The sequence below is a fragment of the Schistocerca piceifrons genome, chromosome 4 (assembly GCF_021461385.2).
Source record: "Schistocerca piceifrons isolate TAMUIC-IGC-003096 chromosome 4, iqSchPice1.1, whole genome shotgun sequence".
NCBI classification, from domain to species: Eukaryota; Metazoa; Arthropoda; class Insecta; order Orthoptera; family Acrididae; genus Schistocerca; species Schistocerca piceifrons.
This window is the reverse complement of record NC_060141.1, coordinates 3,474,156-3,490,200: the sequence shown is the minus strand read 5'-3', so window position 1 is coordinate 3,490,200 and position 16,045 is coordinate 3,474,156. Positions and strand designations below refer to the sequence as shown.

Below are 16,045 nucleotides of genomic sequence, written 5' to 3'. Positions count from 1 at the left end.
GAACAATCGCAGAAGTTAATGAGGGACGTACGACGAACGCATCCGTTCCAACAGTGCGACGAAACGTCGCGTTTACGGGCTGTGGCGGTAGACGACGGACGCGAGCGCCTTTGCTAACAGCACGACATCGCCTGCAGCGCCTCTCCTGGACTCCTGACCATATCGGTTGGATCCTAAACACTGGGAAATGGTGCCCTCGTCAGGCGAGTCCCGATTTCCGTTCGTATGAGCTGACGGTTCGGCTGTATTGCGGCGTAGACTCCACGGATCGATGGACTGATGTTGTCAAGAAGGCACTGTGCAAGCTGCTGGTTCCTCCATAAAGATGTGGGCCGTGTTTACATGGAATGGACTGGGTCTTCTGGTCCAGCTGCGCCGATTATTGACTCGAAATGGTTATGTTCGGCTACCTCGAGGCCGTGTTCCCAAACAACGACGAAATTTTAGTGGAAGAAAATGGGCCACAATTGTTCGCGATTGGTTTGAAGAAGATTCTGGATAATTCGAATAAACCATTTGACCACTCATCGAACATTTATGAGACGTAATCGATGGGTCAGTTTATGCAAAAAATCCGGCAACACTTTCGCAGCTACGGACGGCTATGGAGGCAGCACGGCACGACACTTTTGCAGCCGACTTCCTGAGTCCATGCCACGTCCAGTTTCTGTACGACGCCGGACAAAAGAAGGTCCGACACGATATTGAGCGATATCCCACGGCTTTTGTCACCTCAGTGCACAAGCTTTGAGGAGACTAGAAGCGCTTCGCTGAAAGAGCGACTGAGTTCCAGAAGCTTTTCTGGGATAGGAAGGAGCACTGGCGTAAGTGTGTAGTATCTAATGGAAACTACTTCGAAGGTGATAACATTAAAGTAGACGAATAAATAATTATTTCGAAGAAACGAAAATTCCCCATACTTTTTGAACACACCTCGGAGATCTGGCTTCCTCAGCGCCAACCGCGAAGGTGTGCGAAATATCTAGCGCTATTCCGTTCTCCTTCCATACCTAAATGGTGGGGATGGCAGATACCTCCCGTGGTTTAACAAAGTATTCGATTGTGTGGGCAACGCAATACTCTGCCTAAGCTGCAACGTTATGTACTTGAAGAAAAGAAACTCACCAATGGTTCACTTGCTGTCTAGCAAAGGGAAGGCGGAATAATGTTCTCTAATATCAACGAAGAAGGAACAGATCTGAGTCTGATTGGGGTTCTGTGATAGGTGGGGGATGGGGGCAGGGTAGTGTAGGATTTTAGACGAAGTCTGCTGCGATATATTTCCCGGGCGTACGTGTTTCTAGTCCTTCCGTCGATGGCCATTTGATAATCTGACGTTCTGACAGAACGCGTGGTTGGCATTGTCAATGAATTTCCCCTGTCACTAGTAGCAGAGTAAAGAAGAGATCGTGGGCGGCATATAATAGAATACATATCACGTTCATATGTAGGCCTTTTAGGACGCAGAAACGCCTCTAAATGCTTGATAAAAAATTATATACCAATTTCGAAAATGAAGAATAAAATCTCCATTAATTACAGAGAGCAGCATTTGTTATTGCGGAGCGGATGAAGAAAATACACAATTACTTAACAGCGGGTCTGTCCGTGCAGCGATTCCAGAACTAGTCTATTCCCATACAGAACAAAGAACAGGGGGCTAGTTGAAACCAAAAGTGAATACTTACGGAACGTCAAATTCAGGTTAGGACGTATATGATAAAGATATGATTATTTTGGTGGTGGAGCCATGTTTATACCACGGTGATATTTAGTGAGCCTGGCACAGATCCCGAATGGAAAAGGATTTGGATGAAGATACGTGTTTGGATAAAACGGTTATCGGCTCCTTTTTTAGACTCGCTGGGCCTCGACAGTGCTAGTGTCAGAACATTTCAGGAAGAAGTTGGAGAAGGTCGCTCGTAAATGTAATGGCCGTGTTCTGATATTAGGAAAGATTATAGAGCTTACCAGCTATAGAGGGGCAGAATGAAGTGATTAGGGCTGGTAGTTGAAACCGATTCGAGTGATGTTGCTCTGAATGCCTTATCTGAGAATCGCCTTGTGAAGGTGACATTTTAGGTCTCCGGGCTACAAACAGGCCTGAACTTTCACAGTCAACGTAGGACAGAGATTCCGTTAATATAAGATCGTTATAGAACCAGCGACTACAGGTGTTAGTAGATTAAGAAAGAAAATGATTTCTACTCACCAAAAAAAATAAAAAAATAAATCAAATTGCCTGTACAGTCAACACCATATATTCATCTCTGAGACTGAAAATTTTGAGTACGAATGGACAAAATTCAAAAGTATTGTACAATACTTTTGGAACACAAAAGGTGGCTTGTAGAGTGTAGCTGTAGGTTTTAATGTAGCAATAGCCTTGTTGGGAAATATATAATGAAGTAAGCCAAAATGACGGTGAGAAGAATTCAAAAATAAAGTTATCTCTGTCGACCAGATAAACAATGCTCTGATGTTTGGTTTCGCTCTGAGTCACTAAACGAATCGAGGCCACCCATCCAGTCACTCTGTGGTCAAACTGACACGGAAACGAAGAGTGACACGTGGCAGGAATACTGAATTTTGTAATACGTACTTGTTTCACCGAGGCAGACCGTACTGTTTGTGCTTCCTTTCGTCACACGAACACCAAAATATGAGATGCCATTTTAAGTGACCGAGGATAGAAAATCAACTGGAATCTCTCAACAGAGGAAAGGCATTTCGAGTTGGTGGGACGCCTCTACGGATTCGACTCTAGTACGCGAAATAACTCGTTGCTGTTCTAGTGGCAGTCTGTTGTAGGTCACTGGGAGAGCAAAGTATGGAAAAATGCACCGGTCATTGCGAGACAGATTGTCGATAGATGCATACGACTGTAGGTCTATGTCGATGGCGTCCATCTCTTGCAGAAATGTGTAACACATTTTATGCCCGCCTATTATGGCCCTTCTGGAGATCGGAAATCTGCAGTGTAGGGATCGATACGGATTCGGGAAGCTACGACCTCCTGAACATCAGCTCGCACTTCTCATCTTGTGGACGGGCCGGCAGGCACAGGCTGCTGTCGCGTTCCGCGACTTCCGGAAGGCTTTCGACCCCGGTTCCGCACTTAGGCTAAAGAGTAAACTACGAACGTAGCTGTGTAAGTGCACTGAAGAGCTCCTAGCATACAGAAAGCGATTTCATTTTAATGGAGAGAAATCATCGACGTAAAAGGATGTGCTGGTCGCCTGGCCAGTCAAATTGCTATTTTACATGTTTCTCTTAAATATTCCGCTGCAGTTCTTGAGCACAATTCGTTGTGGCCTACGTAGCCAGTAGGAAAGTCGCTGCTCGTTCCTGTGGAGCGCGCTTTGTGCTGACCACGTGCTCAGTGGGCAGCCGTTCTCGCCGGCCAATAGGGAGAGAGAGAGAGAGAGAGAGAGCACGTGCTGACTGCGGGCTCTGCTCCAGCCGCCAGCTGTCCGAGTTGTCCCAGGCAGCGGCTTTCAGCCAACACTGATGTCACCGCTTTGTAATTCTCCTCGCTTCCTTGGACAGCATGACCCGGGCGCCCCCCAAATGTGTTACCAGCATGAGTTAACGTTTAAACATCCTGGCCACAGCCCCTTCGGCAGCTGGACAAGTAGCTCCTTGCATGCTTCTGTGGCATACGGCACGTAAGTTTTCACCACATTTCACGTTTTAATAACTTTAAAACCTATTCATAAATACCTCGATAGAGGTTATAAGAAACAAATCTATCCTACAGCAAACCAGCAACGGTTACAAAACGAGCCCCCGCAAGAAAACAAAACGAAACATGTAACAACACCTGAAGATGGACTAGTAAAAGATAGAAAACCGGTCATGGTTTGATTCAAATAAACCTTGTTAAACCATACTTGTGCCTGGCTGCTGTCTGAATTATAAACCTTATACACTAAAGAGCGAAAAAAAGTGGGTACACCTGACTAATATAGCGTAGGGCCCGCGCGAGCACGTAGAAGCGCAGCAACACAACGTGTCACGGACTCGACTAATGTCTGAAGTAGTGCTGGAGGAAACTGACACCAGGAATCCTGCAGGCTGTCCATAAATCCGTAAGAGTACGACGGGTGGAGATCTCTTCTGAACAGCACGTTGCAAGGCATCCCAGATATACTCAATAATGTTCATGTGTAGGGAGTCTGGTGGCAAGCGGAAGCGTTTAAACTTAGAAGAGTGTTCCTGGAACCAATCTGTAGCAATTCACATGTGGAGTGTTGCATTGTCCTGCTGAAACTGCCCAAGTTCGTCGGAACGCACAATTGACATGAATGGATGCAGGTGATCAGACAGGATGCTTATGTACGTGTCACCTGTCAGAATCGTATCTAGACGTATCAGCGGTCCCATATCACTCCAACTGCACACGACCCACACTATTACAGAGGCTCCACCAGCTTGAAGAGTCCCCTGCTGACATGCAGAGTCCATGGATTCGTGAGGTTGTCTCCATACCCGTACACATCCATCCGCTCGATACAATTTGAAGCAGCCTCGTCCGATCAGGCAACATGTTAACAGTCCAATGTCGGTGATGACGGGTCCAGGCGAGGCGTAAAGCTTTGTGTCGCGCAGTCATCAAGGGTGCACGAGTAGGCCTTCGACTTCGAAAGCCCATATCGATGACGTTTCGTTGATTGGTTCCCACGCTGACACTTGTTGATGGCCCAACATTGAAATCTACAGCAATTTGCGGAAGGGTTGCACTTCTGTCATGTTGACGATGCTCTTCAGGCGTCGTTGGTCCAGGTCTTACAAGCGTAGTGTAAAATGGTTCAAATGGCTCTGAGCACTATGGGACTTAACATCTGAGGTCATCAGTCCCCGAGACTTAGAACTACTTAAACTTAACTAACCCAAGGACAACACATACATCCATGCCCGAGGCAGGATTCGAACCTGCGACCGTAGCGGTCACGCGGTTCCAGACTGAAGCGCCTAGAACCGCTCGGCCACATCGGCCGGCAAGCGTAGTGTAGACAGTCTCTTTACTAAACCTGTTGCATTTTCTAAGTGTTCTGCCAGTAAATCGGAGTCTTTCTTTCCCTTTCCCGACAATTTTATCTATCTGATCGTTCCACGTGAACTGTAATCCCTAAGTATTTAGTTGAATTCACAGCCTGTACATTTGTGGTTTTATCGTGTAACCCAAATTAAGCGGATTCTTTTTCTTATTCAAGTGGATGATCCCACACATCTCATTACCTACATCTGATGACCTTACAAGACGGTAAATCACACCATCATCTGCAAACAATCTAAGGTGACTGCTCAGATGGCGTCCTAAATAATCGCACAGATCAGGAACAGCAGAGGGCCTTCAACACCTCCTTTGGGAGCGCCAGATATTGCTTCTGTTTAACTCGATGCCTTTATGTCAGTTACTACGAACTCTGACCGTTCTGGCAGGAGATCACGAATCCAGTCGCACAACAGAGGCGGTATGCCGTAGGTGCGCGACTTGATAAGAAGTCGCTTCTAAGTAACAGTGTCAAAAGCATTCTGAAATCTAAAAATATGGAATCAATTGACATCTCCTGTCGATAGCACTCATTTCCTTCTTGCGAATAAACAGCTAGTTGTGTTTCACACGAACAATATCTTCTGAGTCTGTGCTGGCAATTTGAAGCCTGGTTTGATGCAGCTCTCCATGCTACTCTGTCCTGTGCCAGCCTCTTAAGCTGCTGCAACCTGTATCCCTCTAAATCTGCGTACTGTCTTATTTTCTTGGTCTCCCTCCGGCACTAAATTTGTGATCCCTTGATGCCTCAGAACATGTCCCACCAACCGATCCCTTCCTCTAGTCAAGTTGTGCCACAAATTCCTCTTCTCCCCAATTCTATTCAATACCTCCTCATTACCTATCTAATCTTCAGCATTCTTCTATAGCACCGTATTTCATAAGCCTCTATTCTCTTCTTCTCCAAACTGTTTATCGTCCATGTTTCACTTCCATACATGGCTACACTCCATACAAATACTTTCAGAAAATACTTCTTGACGCTTAAATCTACATTCGATGTTAACAAATTTCTGTTCTTCAGAAATGATTTCCTGTTCATTGCCAGTCTACATTTTATATCGTCTCTACTTCGACCAATTTCAGTTATTTTGCTGCCCAAATAGCAAAACTCATTTATTACTTTCAATGTTTCGTTTCCTAATCTGATTCCCTTAGCGTCACCTAATTTAATTCCACTACATTCCATTATCCTCGTTTTGCTTTTGTTGATGTCCATCTTATATCCTCCTTTCATGACGCTGCCCATTCTCTTCAACTGCTCTTCCAGGTCCTTTGCTGTCTCTGACATAATTACAATATCATCAGAAAACCTCAAAGATTTTATTTCTTCTCCCTGGACTTAAATTTCTACTCCAAATTCTTCTTTGGTTTTCTTCACTGCTTGATTTAATGTACAGATTGAGTAACATCAACGATAGGCTACAACTCTGTCTCGTTCCCTCCTCAATCACTGTTTCCCTTCCGTGCTCCTGGACTCTTATAAGTGCCGTCTCGTTTCTGCACAAGTTGTAAGTAGCCTTTCGCTCCCTGTATTTTACACCTGCTACCTTCATAATTCCAAAGTATTCTAGCCAACTTTATGAAAAGCTTTCCCTATAAACCTAGGTTTGCCTTCCTTAACGTATTTTCTAAAAGAAGTCGTGGGGTCAGTATTCCCTCGAATGTTCCTACATTTTCCGGAATCCCAACTGATCATCCCCGAGGGCGGCTTCTTCCAGTTTTTCCACACTTCTGTTCAAATGGCTCCGAGCACTATGCGACTTAACTTCTGAGGTCATCAGTCGCCTAGAACTTAGAACTAATTAAACCTAACTAACCTAAGGACATCACTCACATCCATGTCCCAGGCAGGATTCGAACCTGCGACCGTAGTAACAGCGCGGTTCCGGAGTGAAGCGCCTAGAACCGCTCGGCCACTACGGCCGGCTCCACACTTCTGTAAAGAATTCGTGTTAGTATTTTGCAAGCGTGACTTATTAAACTGATTGTTTGGTAACATTCACACCTGTCAGCACCTGCTTTCTTTAGAATTCGAATTATTACGTTCTTTTTTAAGTCTGAGGGTATTTCACCTGTCTCACACGTCGTGCACATCAGGTGGAACAGTTTTGTCACGGCTGGGTCTCCCAAGACTATCGGTAGTTCCGCCAAAATGTCTTCTACACCAGGGGCCTTGCTTCTTGCTTCGACTTACGTTTTTCAGTGCTCTGTTAAATTCTTCTCGCGGTATCGCATCTCCCGTCTCATCTTTATCTACATTCTCTTCCATTTCTGTAACACTGCCCTCCGGTACATCTGCTCTCTATATAGTCCTTCCACCTCTCAGCTTTCCCTTCTTTGCTTAGGACTGATTTTCTATCTGAGCTCTTGAGATTCATACAGCTGCTTCTCATTCCTCCAAACGTCTCTTTAATTTTCCTGTAGGTGGTATCTATCTTTCTCCTTGTGATATATGCTTATAAATCTTTACATTTGTCCTCTAGCCGTTCGTGCTTGGCCAATTTGCACTTCCTGCCAGTCTCTTTTTTGAGACGTTTTTACACCTTTTCGTCCGCTCCATTTACTAAGTTTTTATATTTTCTCCATTCATCAATTAAATTCAACATATCCTGTGTTATCCAACGATTTCTACTAGGACTTATCTTTCAACCTGTTTGATCCTCCGCTACCTTCACTATTTCATTTCTCAAAGCTACTCATTGGTCTTCTACTCTATTGCTTTCCCCTGTTCTTGTCAATTGTTGTCTGATGCTCTCTCTCAATCTCTCAACAACCTCTGGTTCTTTCAATTTGTCCAGGTCTCATCTCCTTTATATCTTACCTTTTTCCAATTTCTTCACTTTTAATTTACAGTTCTTAACCAATAACTGTCCGCCCCCGGTAGCTGAATGGTCAGCGTGGCGGATTGTCAATCCTCTGGGGCCGGGTTCGATTCCCGGATGGGTCGGGAAATTTTCTCCGCCCAGGGACTGGGTGTTGTGCTGTCCTCATCATCATCCTCTCATCCTCATCGACTGCAGTCGCCGAAGTGGCGTCAAATTGGAAGACCGGCACCCGGCGAACGGTCTGCCCGACGGGGGGCCCTAGCCAAAAGATTCTGCCTCGGGCATGGATGTGTGTGATGTCCTTAGGTTAGTTAGGTTTAAGCAGTTCTAAGTTCTAGGGGACTGATGACCTCCGAAGTTAAGTTCCATAGTGCTCAGAGCCATTTGAACCATTTTTGAACCTGTTGTTTGTTGTTGTCTTCAGTTCTGAGACTGGTTTGATGCAGCTCTCCATGCTACTCTATCCTGTGCAAGCTTCTTCATCTCCCAGTACTTACTGCAACCTACATCCTTCTCAATCTTCGTAGTGTATTCATCTCTTGGTCTCCCTCTACGATTTTTACCCTCCATGCTGCCCTCCAATGCTAAATTTGTGATCCCTTGATGCCTCAGAACATGTCCTACCAACCGGTCCCTTCTTCTAGTCAAGTTGTACCACAAATTTCTCTTCTCTCCAATTCTATTCAATACCTCCTCATTAGTTATGTGATCTACCCATCTAATCTTCAGCATTCTTCTGTAGCACCACATTTCGAAAGCTTCTATTCTCTTCTTGTCCAAACTAGTTATCGTCCATGTTTCACTTCCATACATGGCTACACTCCATACAAATACTTTCAGAAACGACTTCCTGACACTTAAATATATACTCAATGTTAACAAATTTCTCTTCTTCAGAAACGCTGTCCTTGCCATTGCCAGTCTACATTTTATATCCTCTCTACTTCGACCATCATCAGTTATTTTGTTCCCCAAATAGCAAAACTCCTTTAGTACTTTAAGTGTCTCATTTCCTAATCTAATTCCCTCATCATCTACTTCTGCATTATCCCTATTTGGCTTTGTATTTATAACCCTTTATTCACCTGACCACTATATCCAACTTTAACTGATCCATTTCGCTTTATAAATTTTCTAACCTATCTGACAATTAAGGAATCTAACATTTCACACTCCGATCCCAAGAATGCCAGTGTTGTTTCTCCTCATGACGACATCCTCTTGAGGCTTCCTCGTGGTGCATTCTTTGTATTCTTTGCATGAGTTCCTCGCACTAGTTTTGAGCGTCCCACTGCAATGTTTTGTTTATTTGTGTATTCAGTTTCACATATTTAATTTTAGAGTTTATTTATTACATGCAGAAGGAAATAAAAAACGATACGCTAATAAGGTGCTATTGCTTTAGTCTGTTATGTGCTGGTCCTGATCTAACGTTAGTTTTACCGAACATCATAGTTTTTTACTTTCGTCCGTCGTTCATGAAGGATGCAAGTAGTATCAAGTACCTTTTGCTGAAACAGAGTCAGTGACGTAATGCTGCGACCCTAACGCTCGGTGCGTGCTCCTGTCAAAAAGGACGAGAGAAGCAGACGAGTGAGCGAGAATTTCGCCGTCGGGGTTGGCACGTCGTGTAAATTAACAGACACGTGGTTGTACCTGGCTTTTGTGTAAATCCAGAAGACGACGAAACTAGCAGACATTGTAAATCTCACGGGTGTAATAGAACTACTGCAGACGATGCACTGTTTATGCTCTCAAAAATATATCGAGCAGACTTACACATACATTATAAACCGAACGAGTGAAAAATTATTGTGGAAAAGTAACCAAAAGAAACAGCCAGAAATCCTTGGTCTACCGTCAACCAGTAGTTTCAGTACTTTGTTTCAGTACTTATGCCGTCTATGCTATATTATGCATCCTATATTAGAAGAAAACGTTCCTTTGGAACCGCTGCAGTCTCACTAGGTATAGAAACCAGAAAAATAATGTGAAATTGTCTCCAGTTGTGGACAATTTGTTGCTGTCCAACCATCCGAGGGTGAGCACGCGACCTTGAAATGGAAAGAAGGGAGGACTCTTATCCTTCCATGTCGCATCGAGAGGTTATTAGGGACTGAGAACAAGTCTGGGTCGGTTAAGGTCGGGGAACAAAACGGCCGTACTCTTTTTAAAGGAACCATCGCGTTATTATCCTTAAACGACCTTGGGAAAACGCGGAAATAGTGAATGTGGATGGTCGGATGCGGATTTGAACCGCCGTCCTCCCGAACGAGAGTTCAGTGTGCCAACCACTTCGCCACCTCGCATTGCTCGGTCTTACATTTGTACGTGGCTCGTACTCTGTTGCTTTAAGCCCTTACAGGAGCACTGATCTGTGCCGAGGCAAAATGATGTAGCAGAGACAAATCAGTGAATATTTTATATAACAGAGCAAGTTAATGAATTAATTAATAAAATTATGGAGGAATAAGGGATTGATCCCTAAAGATTAAAGTTCACCATCATTTTATTCAAATCAGTCTCAATCTTACTTCGAATGGTGGCCTTACACAGTTTTTTATTTGAACACCGTAAAGAAATGGGAAATCAAATGACTGACTTAGCAGGGCAAACAGAGTGTTCACAGGCTGCGACGAAAGTAAACCAAAGGCACTGAACCACGCACCAAATCACTCAAGCTGAATTAAATGCGTGAAGTTCATTAGGCTTATAGGAGACCGTACACAATAATAAGCCCACCACGACAAAAGTTCAGTCGCTGATAGTTGTACAAGTACTGACAGTTCACAATGTCTCTAAGGCACAAGTTTTTACACAGAAGTAGTCCTAAGTCACGAATTGGTGCACACTGAGATAATTATAAGTCGCAACGAACAGTTAAGCCCAAGAGGCTCATTGCCCCTGCAAACGTTATCATACAACTTTACCAACCAAGACACGATCATCAAAAGACCATGGAAATCTCATCCTGTCTGCCTATTTAAGAAGCTGGTCATGCGATCGACCACTAGCAACTTACAACTACACCAACTGAAAACCATACCAACTTAAAACTATACCACCATTCTTACAGTTTTATCTGTTACAACCTTTACATACTTCGGACATACATTACTATACTTTCAAACTTTTGCAGTCTGATATGACATTATTAAAAGCTAAACATCGCCGAATCTGAATGCTCAACTTTTATTAAAGTTCATACAGCATATGCAGAATGGAAAAAAAAACTTGTCAAGTTCATAAGTTCACTTAGCATGCCGCTGCTAAACTATCTTACTCAAATACCCATTTCAGAAAAATTAACTTACTACAAACATATACAAATTGAGATAATAGAACGAACCATTCATGCCGATACTAATACTTAATTTATATGTGGAGGGCTCTTTGTTTTGGCAGTTTTTCTGAGGTATTCAATAATTTATTTATAACAGTTTGAGTATTTGTTAAGTAATACAAACAGTCATTCTGTAGCAGCCTTCAAGATCTATGCAAGTGTGTTCTGCACCCGTAGGTAGCATTTATTATTGATTTTATTAATAATTTTGATCATTCAAGCTAAGAAAAAACATAACACCTTATACGACTAGAAATATGACTTTCATGTTAACAGGACACGTACATTAGAATGTTCTGCAGAAATTATTAGCATTTGAACCATGTCGGAGAGGGGGTTTCAAGGTCAACGTCGATATCGCGGAGCATCACAACCTAACGGCAAAATGTGCCCGGGGCTCTCGCTGTCACAGTAAACCGCTGGTAATGGATCAGAGTGACTCGAACAGACGTGCAGGATGCTTAGCAGACGTATGCGCAAACCGCACCGTCAAATCAGTGAGTTTGAAAGAGGCAGCGTTATTAGTAAGAAAGGATGTGGTGAATCCATCCGGGAAACTGCTGCTCGTCTGCTACGAAGTGTTTCCCCAGTGCAACGGGTGTGTGCAGAGCGGTTCACGGGAGGCCGTAGAACACGTCGAGACGTGTCACCAGCCAGACCACGCCACCAGACATGATCGACACCTCATGCGAATGGCACTGCGGGACAGATCTGCGTCCTCCTCGGCTCTGGCGCAACAGTGGAACGGTGTAACACATGGTACACCATCAGGGGTGTCTTCCCGTCGCCGTTATATTACGGCACGGGTTACGTGCGTGTCGTCTACTTCTCCGCTTACCTATGAGGAGTCTGCAGAAACATGCTAGAAGGCGGTGGTATACAGGACGACGTCACTTGGGCCAGTAATCGCATCAGATAGTGTTTTCGGACGAATGCAGGTTCCGTTTGTTTGAAAATGATGGCGCATTTTGGTTCGCCGCAGACAGGGGGAGCGGCATCACGGCGACTGCTTTCGCGCAAGACAGACAGCGCCAACTCGAAGCAGGCCTCGAGGTGTGGCTTGCTATTGGGTAGAGCCACAACAGTGGCACTGTGGCCGGTGTGACCTAGGGGAACGATATCCCGCGACCCGCAGCCGCAACCTTTCTGCACGACATCCCAGACGCCATTTTTCGGCAAGACAATGAAGGAGCGCACGTTGCAGCACGAACACGTGCCTTCTCGGTGTCACAGGGGGTCAGCCTTTTGCCCTGGCCCGCCAGATCACCAGAGTTGTCGCCAATCGGAAATGTGTGGGAGGGGTGTGGTGAAACGACAGGTGCAGCACGAGGACCCAGTGCCGACCACCACAGAGGAAGTTTGGGACCAGCCACGGCCGCCTGTACTAGAGGCCGGAGTCGTCAAGCTGACAACGACGTAGCCTGTGACGTCAGTAGGCCGGCTAGCGTGACCAGCTAGGCCGAGACTGAAGTTAGATTTCGTCGAATGGAGAACAACGTGTCAGATATAAATACGCAATCACTTCTGTTTTGTAGATTTGGTCCCTATAAATAAGACAGTAACCTAGAAAAGCTAATTTCTCGCAGTATTACGCCGACTTTAGGTCGGAATTACGCATTTTATTCTCGTTTCCTTACAACGATGAACTTTTCAATGTTCTTCATATTATGACGTTTCTTACCCGAGATTTGGATATACAAGTTCAGGAAACAATTTTGTGAGTTGCCTACTAACATTATTTTCAGACTTGCAATTATTTCAGTCTGTTATTTGGAATGTATTATCATATTCCTTCCTATATAAATGACAAACACCTTCTTGGAGGCTGCACCTTACTTAAATACGATGGTAACCCAGGGAATATTTTTGGCACAGCTTCTGGTAAAAGCTGGTCTTTGACGAGGAAACTCGTGACAGTTCCCATCAGAATCCTTGTAAATCTCCACTCTTGATACGTCACTTTCTTCAAAATGTTTAATGCAAACAACACTTATATTTGATGGAGTCGAGTCCTTTCTGGGGATATTTCTTGTCCATCGTTTTCTGTTTCCCTCTTCAGTAGGGAATCTGAACACTGAGATGTAACCCTCTTCATTGCTGGATTTGTAGTTGCTGTTGCAACCAGGAACACAACATTTTTCTGGCATCTGCAAATAGAATGATGCATTAATTGCTAACATCTTAAATCAAAATACTATTATGTAAAAATAGCAAATGAGAATTTGAGTGGGCTGGTTTTTTCTACTGCTTGGACATCACGAAACACAAGTATACAATAGAATAAAATGTGTAGAAATATTCATAATATTAACACAAATCACTTAGGAGAAGATTCTGATACTAACCTTATGAATTCAAAACTTTATTTTCGAATTGTATCTAGAATATAGTAGAACTTTTGTTGCAATTGTGTAGACGAAAGTCGTTCACGTAGCACACTTGCACATATACGTGTAAAAACACTACAAACTTCACAGAATTGTATACTTACATTGTGTTATATCTTCTACTGTAGTCACGACTACCTGCTATAATTTTTGCAGAGTCCAGTATAGCATAATTACACTGTAATGTCGGATAAAACAGACACCGCGAAAGTACGTAAACAACTGCTTCCGTTCGCTGCCTTATAGCCACAGCCATGCGGCAGGCCTTAACGTAACGTTGCCACATTTCAGTCCTCCGGCCTCTAATGCAGGCGGCCGTGGACCAGGCGAATGCAGTACGGACGGCCACACCGCAGGACGCCATTGCGCCTTATGCGCGCCGACGTCATCACGCACGGAACAAATTACCAGGGCCTACAAGGCAAGACACGCTTGCTGATCCGAGGTGACCGAAATGTTAATCATTTCTGCAAAACATACTAATGTACATGTCCTGAAAATATGAATGTCCTATCTGTATTCTCTTTTTTTCTGAAAATGAGTGTACATAAATGATAATAACATCGTCGATATTCACCTTATACATATGGTAATAGTTTTACCGAGTTCTTCTCCTTACTGCGATTTCATTACTGTCATTAGGTTTTCTGTAATATGTGTGGGTGTAGTCTTAGCGTTTCGAGTGAATTTTCGAAGCTTCAGAACCTGGCCTTTTGCGCAACACCCATAAACGTGTGGCGGCGTAGTTTAGCTCAGCCGCCGCGGGATGTGCGAGCAGCGAGCAGACTGCAGCCCGCCAGAGAGCGCACCGCACCTGCTTCCAAACACTCGCGGAGGAGCGGCTCGCCTGCCTGGCCCGGCCATCACAGCGCAACCGGCCAGCCACACAGCACTCAGCCACACCCAGTGTTTCACAATACCTCGCACACTGGACACACCACACGTAGCATCACACCGTGTCCCACAGTTGTACATGACTAACAGATGATATACGTATTCCGTACAGTGACTGTTTCATCAGTTCCACAACGATTTAATTCCCACAAGTTAGCTACAACGTTAAGCAGTCCTTTTTCTGAAGGAATTACATAGCCGATTGCTTAGGCTTTCCTCTACCAATGTATGCCTCAGTTTTGGTTAAATACGTTACCAAAGCAATAAGGAACAATGAAAGACTATGTTTTGAATTTCATATACTGTTTTAAGAATGTACGAGTTCAATAAGAAAATTTTAAACTGCTTCTGACGGTTCATGTGTCCTTTTGTGAGTTGATGGTGAGCCTAAAGGACTAGTTTTTATTTGGTAACGTTTGTGGCAGACATAAAAAAAAGAAACGTAACACGAAAATATAATTAATGTAGAGTAATGAAATTTCGACAATACATTTGTCTAGGTGACATATCTGTGATTATCACTGCTTAATCAGAGGTACATGTAAGCGCGACATAGGCCATCGCAAATGTGAAACGCTGGTACGTTAATAACTGGAGTAGCCGCTGGAACGTTGAATGCAAGCACGCAGGCGTGCGTGCCTTGTGTTGTAGAGGCGCCGCATGTCAGCTTGCGGGATGGAATTCCGTGCTTGTTGCCCTTGCTCGATCAATACAGGGACGATCAATGCTGTTCGTGGATGACGCTGGAGTTGCCGTACGATGATCCCAAATGTGCTCTGCCGGAGACATGTCTGGTGATCGATCAAGGTAAGGCAAAACATTGACACGCTGTAGAGCATGTTGGGTTACACCAGCGTTACGTGGGCGAGCGTTATCCTGTTGGTAAACTCCCCTGGAGTGCAGTTCACGAATGGCAGCACAACAGGTCGAATTACCAGGCTGACGTACAAATTTACAATCAGGGTGCTTGGGATAACCACGAGAGTGCTGCTGCTGTCATACCGAATCGCAGCCCAGACCATAACTCCAGGCTTGGTCCAGTGCGCCTACCTATAACCAACTCACGGCCATCACTGGCACCGAGGCGGAACCAGCTGTCATGACAAAACACGACACACCTCCTCCCTGCCCTCCAATTGAAGTCGCACACGGCGGTGGTCTGGGGTCGGTGGAGTGCACGCCACAGGGCAGGCGTCTGGCTCGGAGCTGTCCTTGAAGCAGCCCGTCTTCAACAGTTGGTTGTTCCACTGTTGCGCCAGTTGCTCCTGACACTGCTGCCGCATGTTACGCAGTGCAATGCACCACAGCCAGACGCCGGACACGACGGCCTTCCCTCTCGGCAGTGCCACGTGGCCGCCCGCAGCCCTGTGTCTTCTTGCGACCGTACCTTCCCGTGACAGCCGCTGCCGGCAGTCAGTCGTGTGCAGTGGCCACATTCCTGCCAAGTATTTCTGTAACATCGCGTAACGAACATCCAGCTTCGCGTAGCTCTATTACACAATCTCTTTCAAACTCAATACGGTGTTCATACTGGCAT

At 44.8% G+C, this 16,045-nt stretch overlaps 1 protein-coding gene across 1 annotated transcript in view; it reads left to right on the top strand.

Annotated features, from left to right (window-relative positions):
- LOC124795455 (sodium/potassium/calcium exchanger 3-like) overlaps positions 1–16,045 on the top strand; it is a 243,520-nt gene that overhangs the window by 41,467 nt on the left and 186,008 nt on the right. The gene's annotated exons all lie outside the window — the stretch shown is intronic.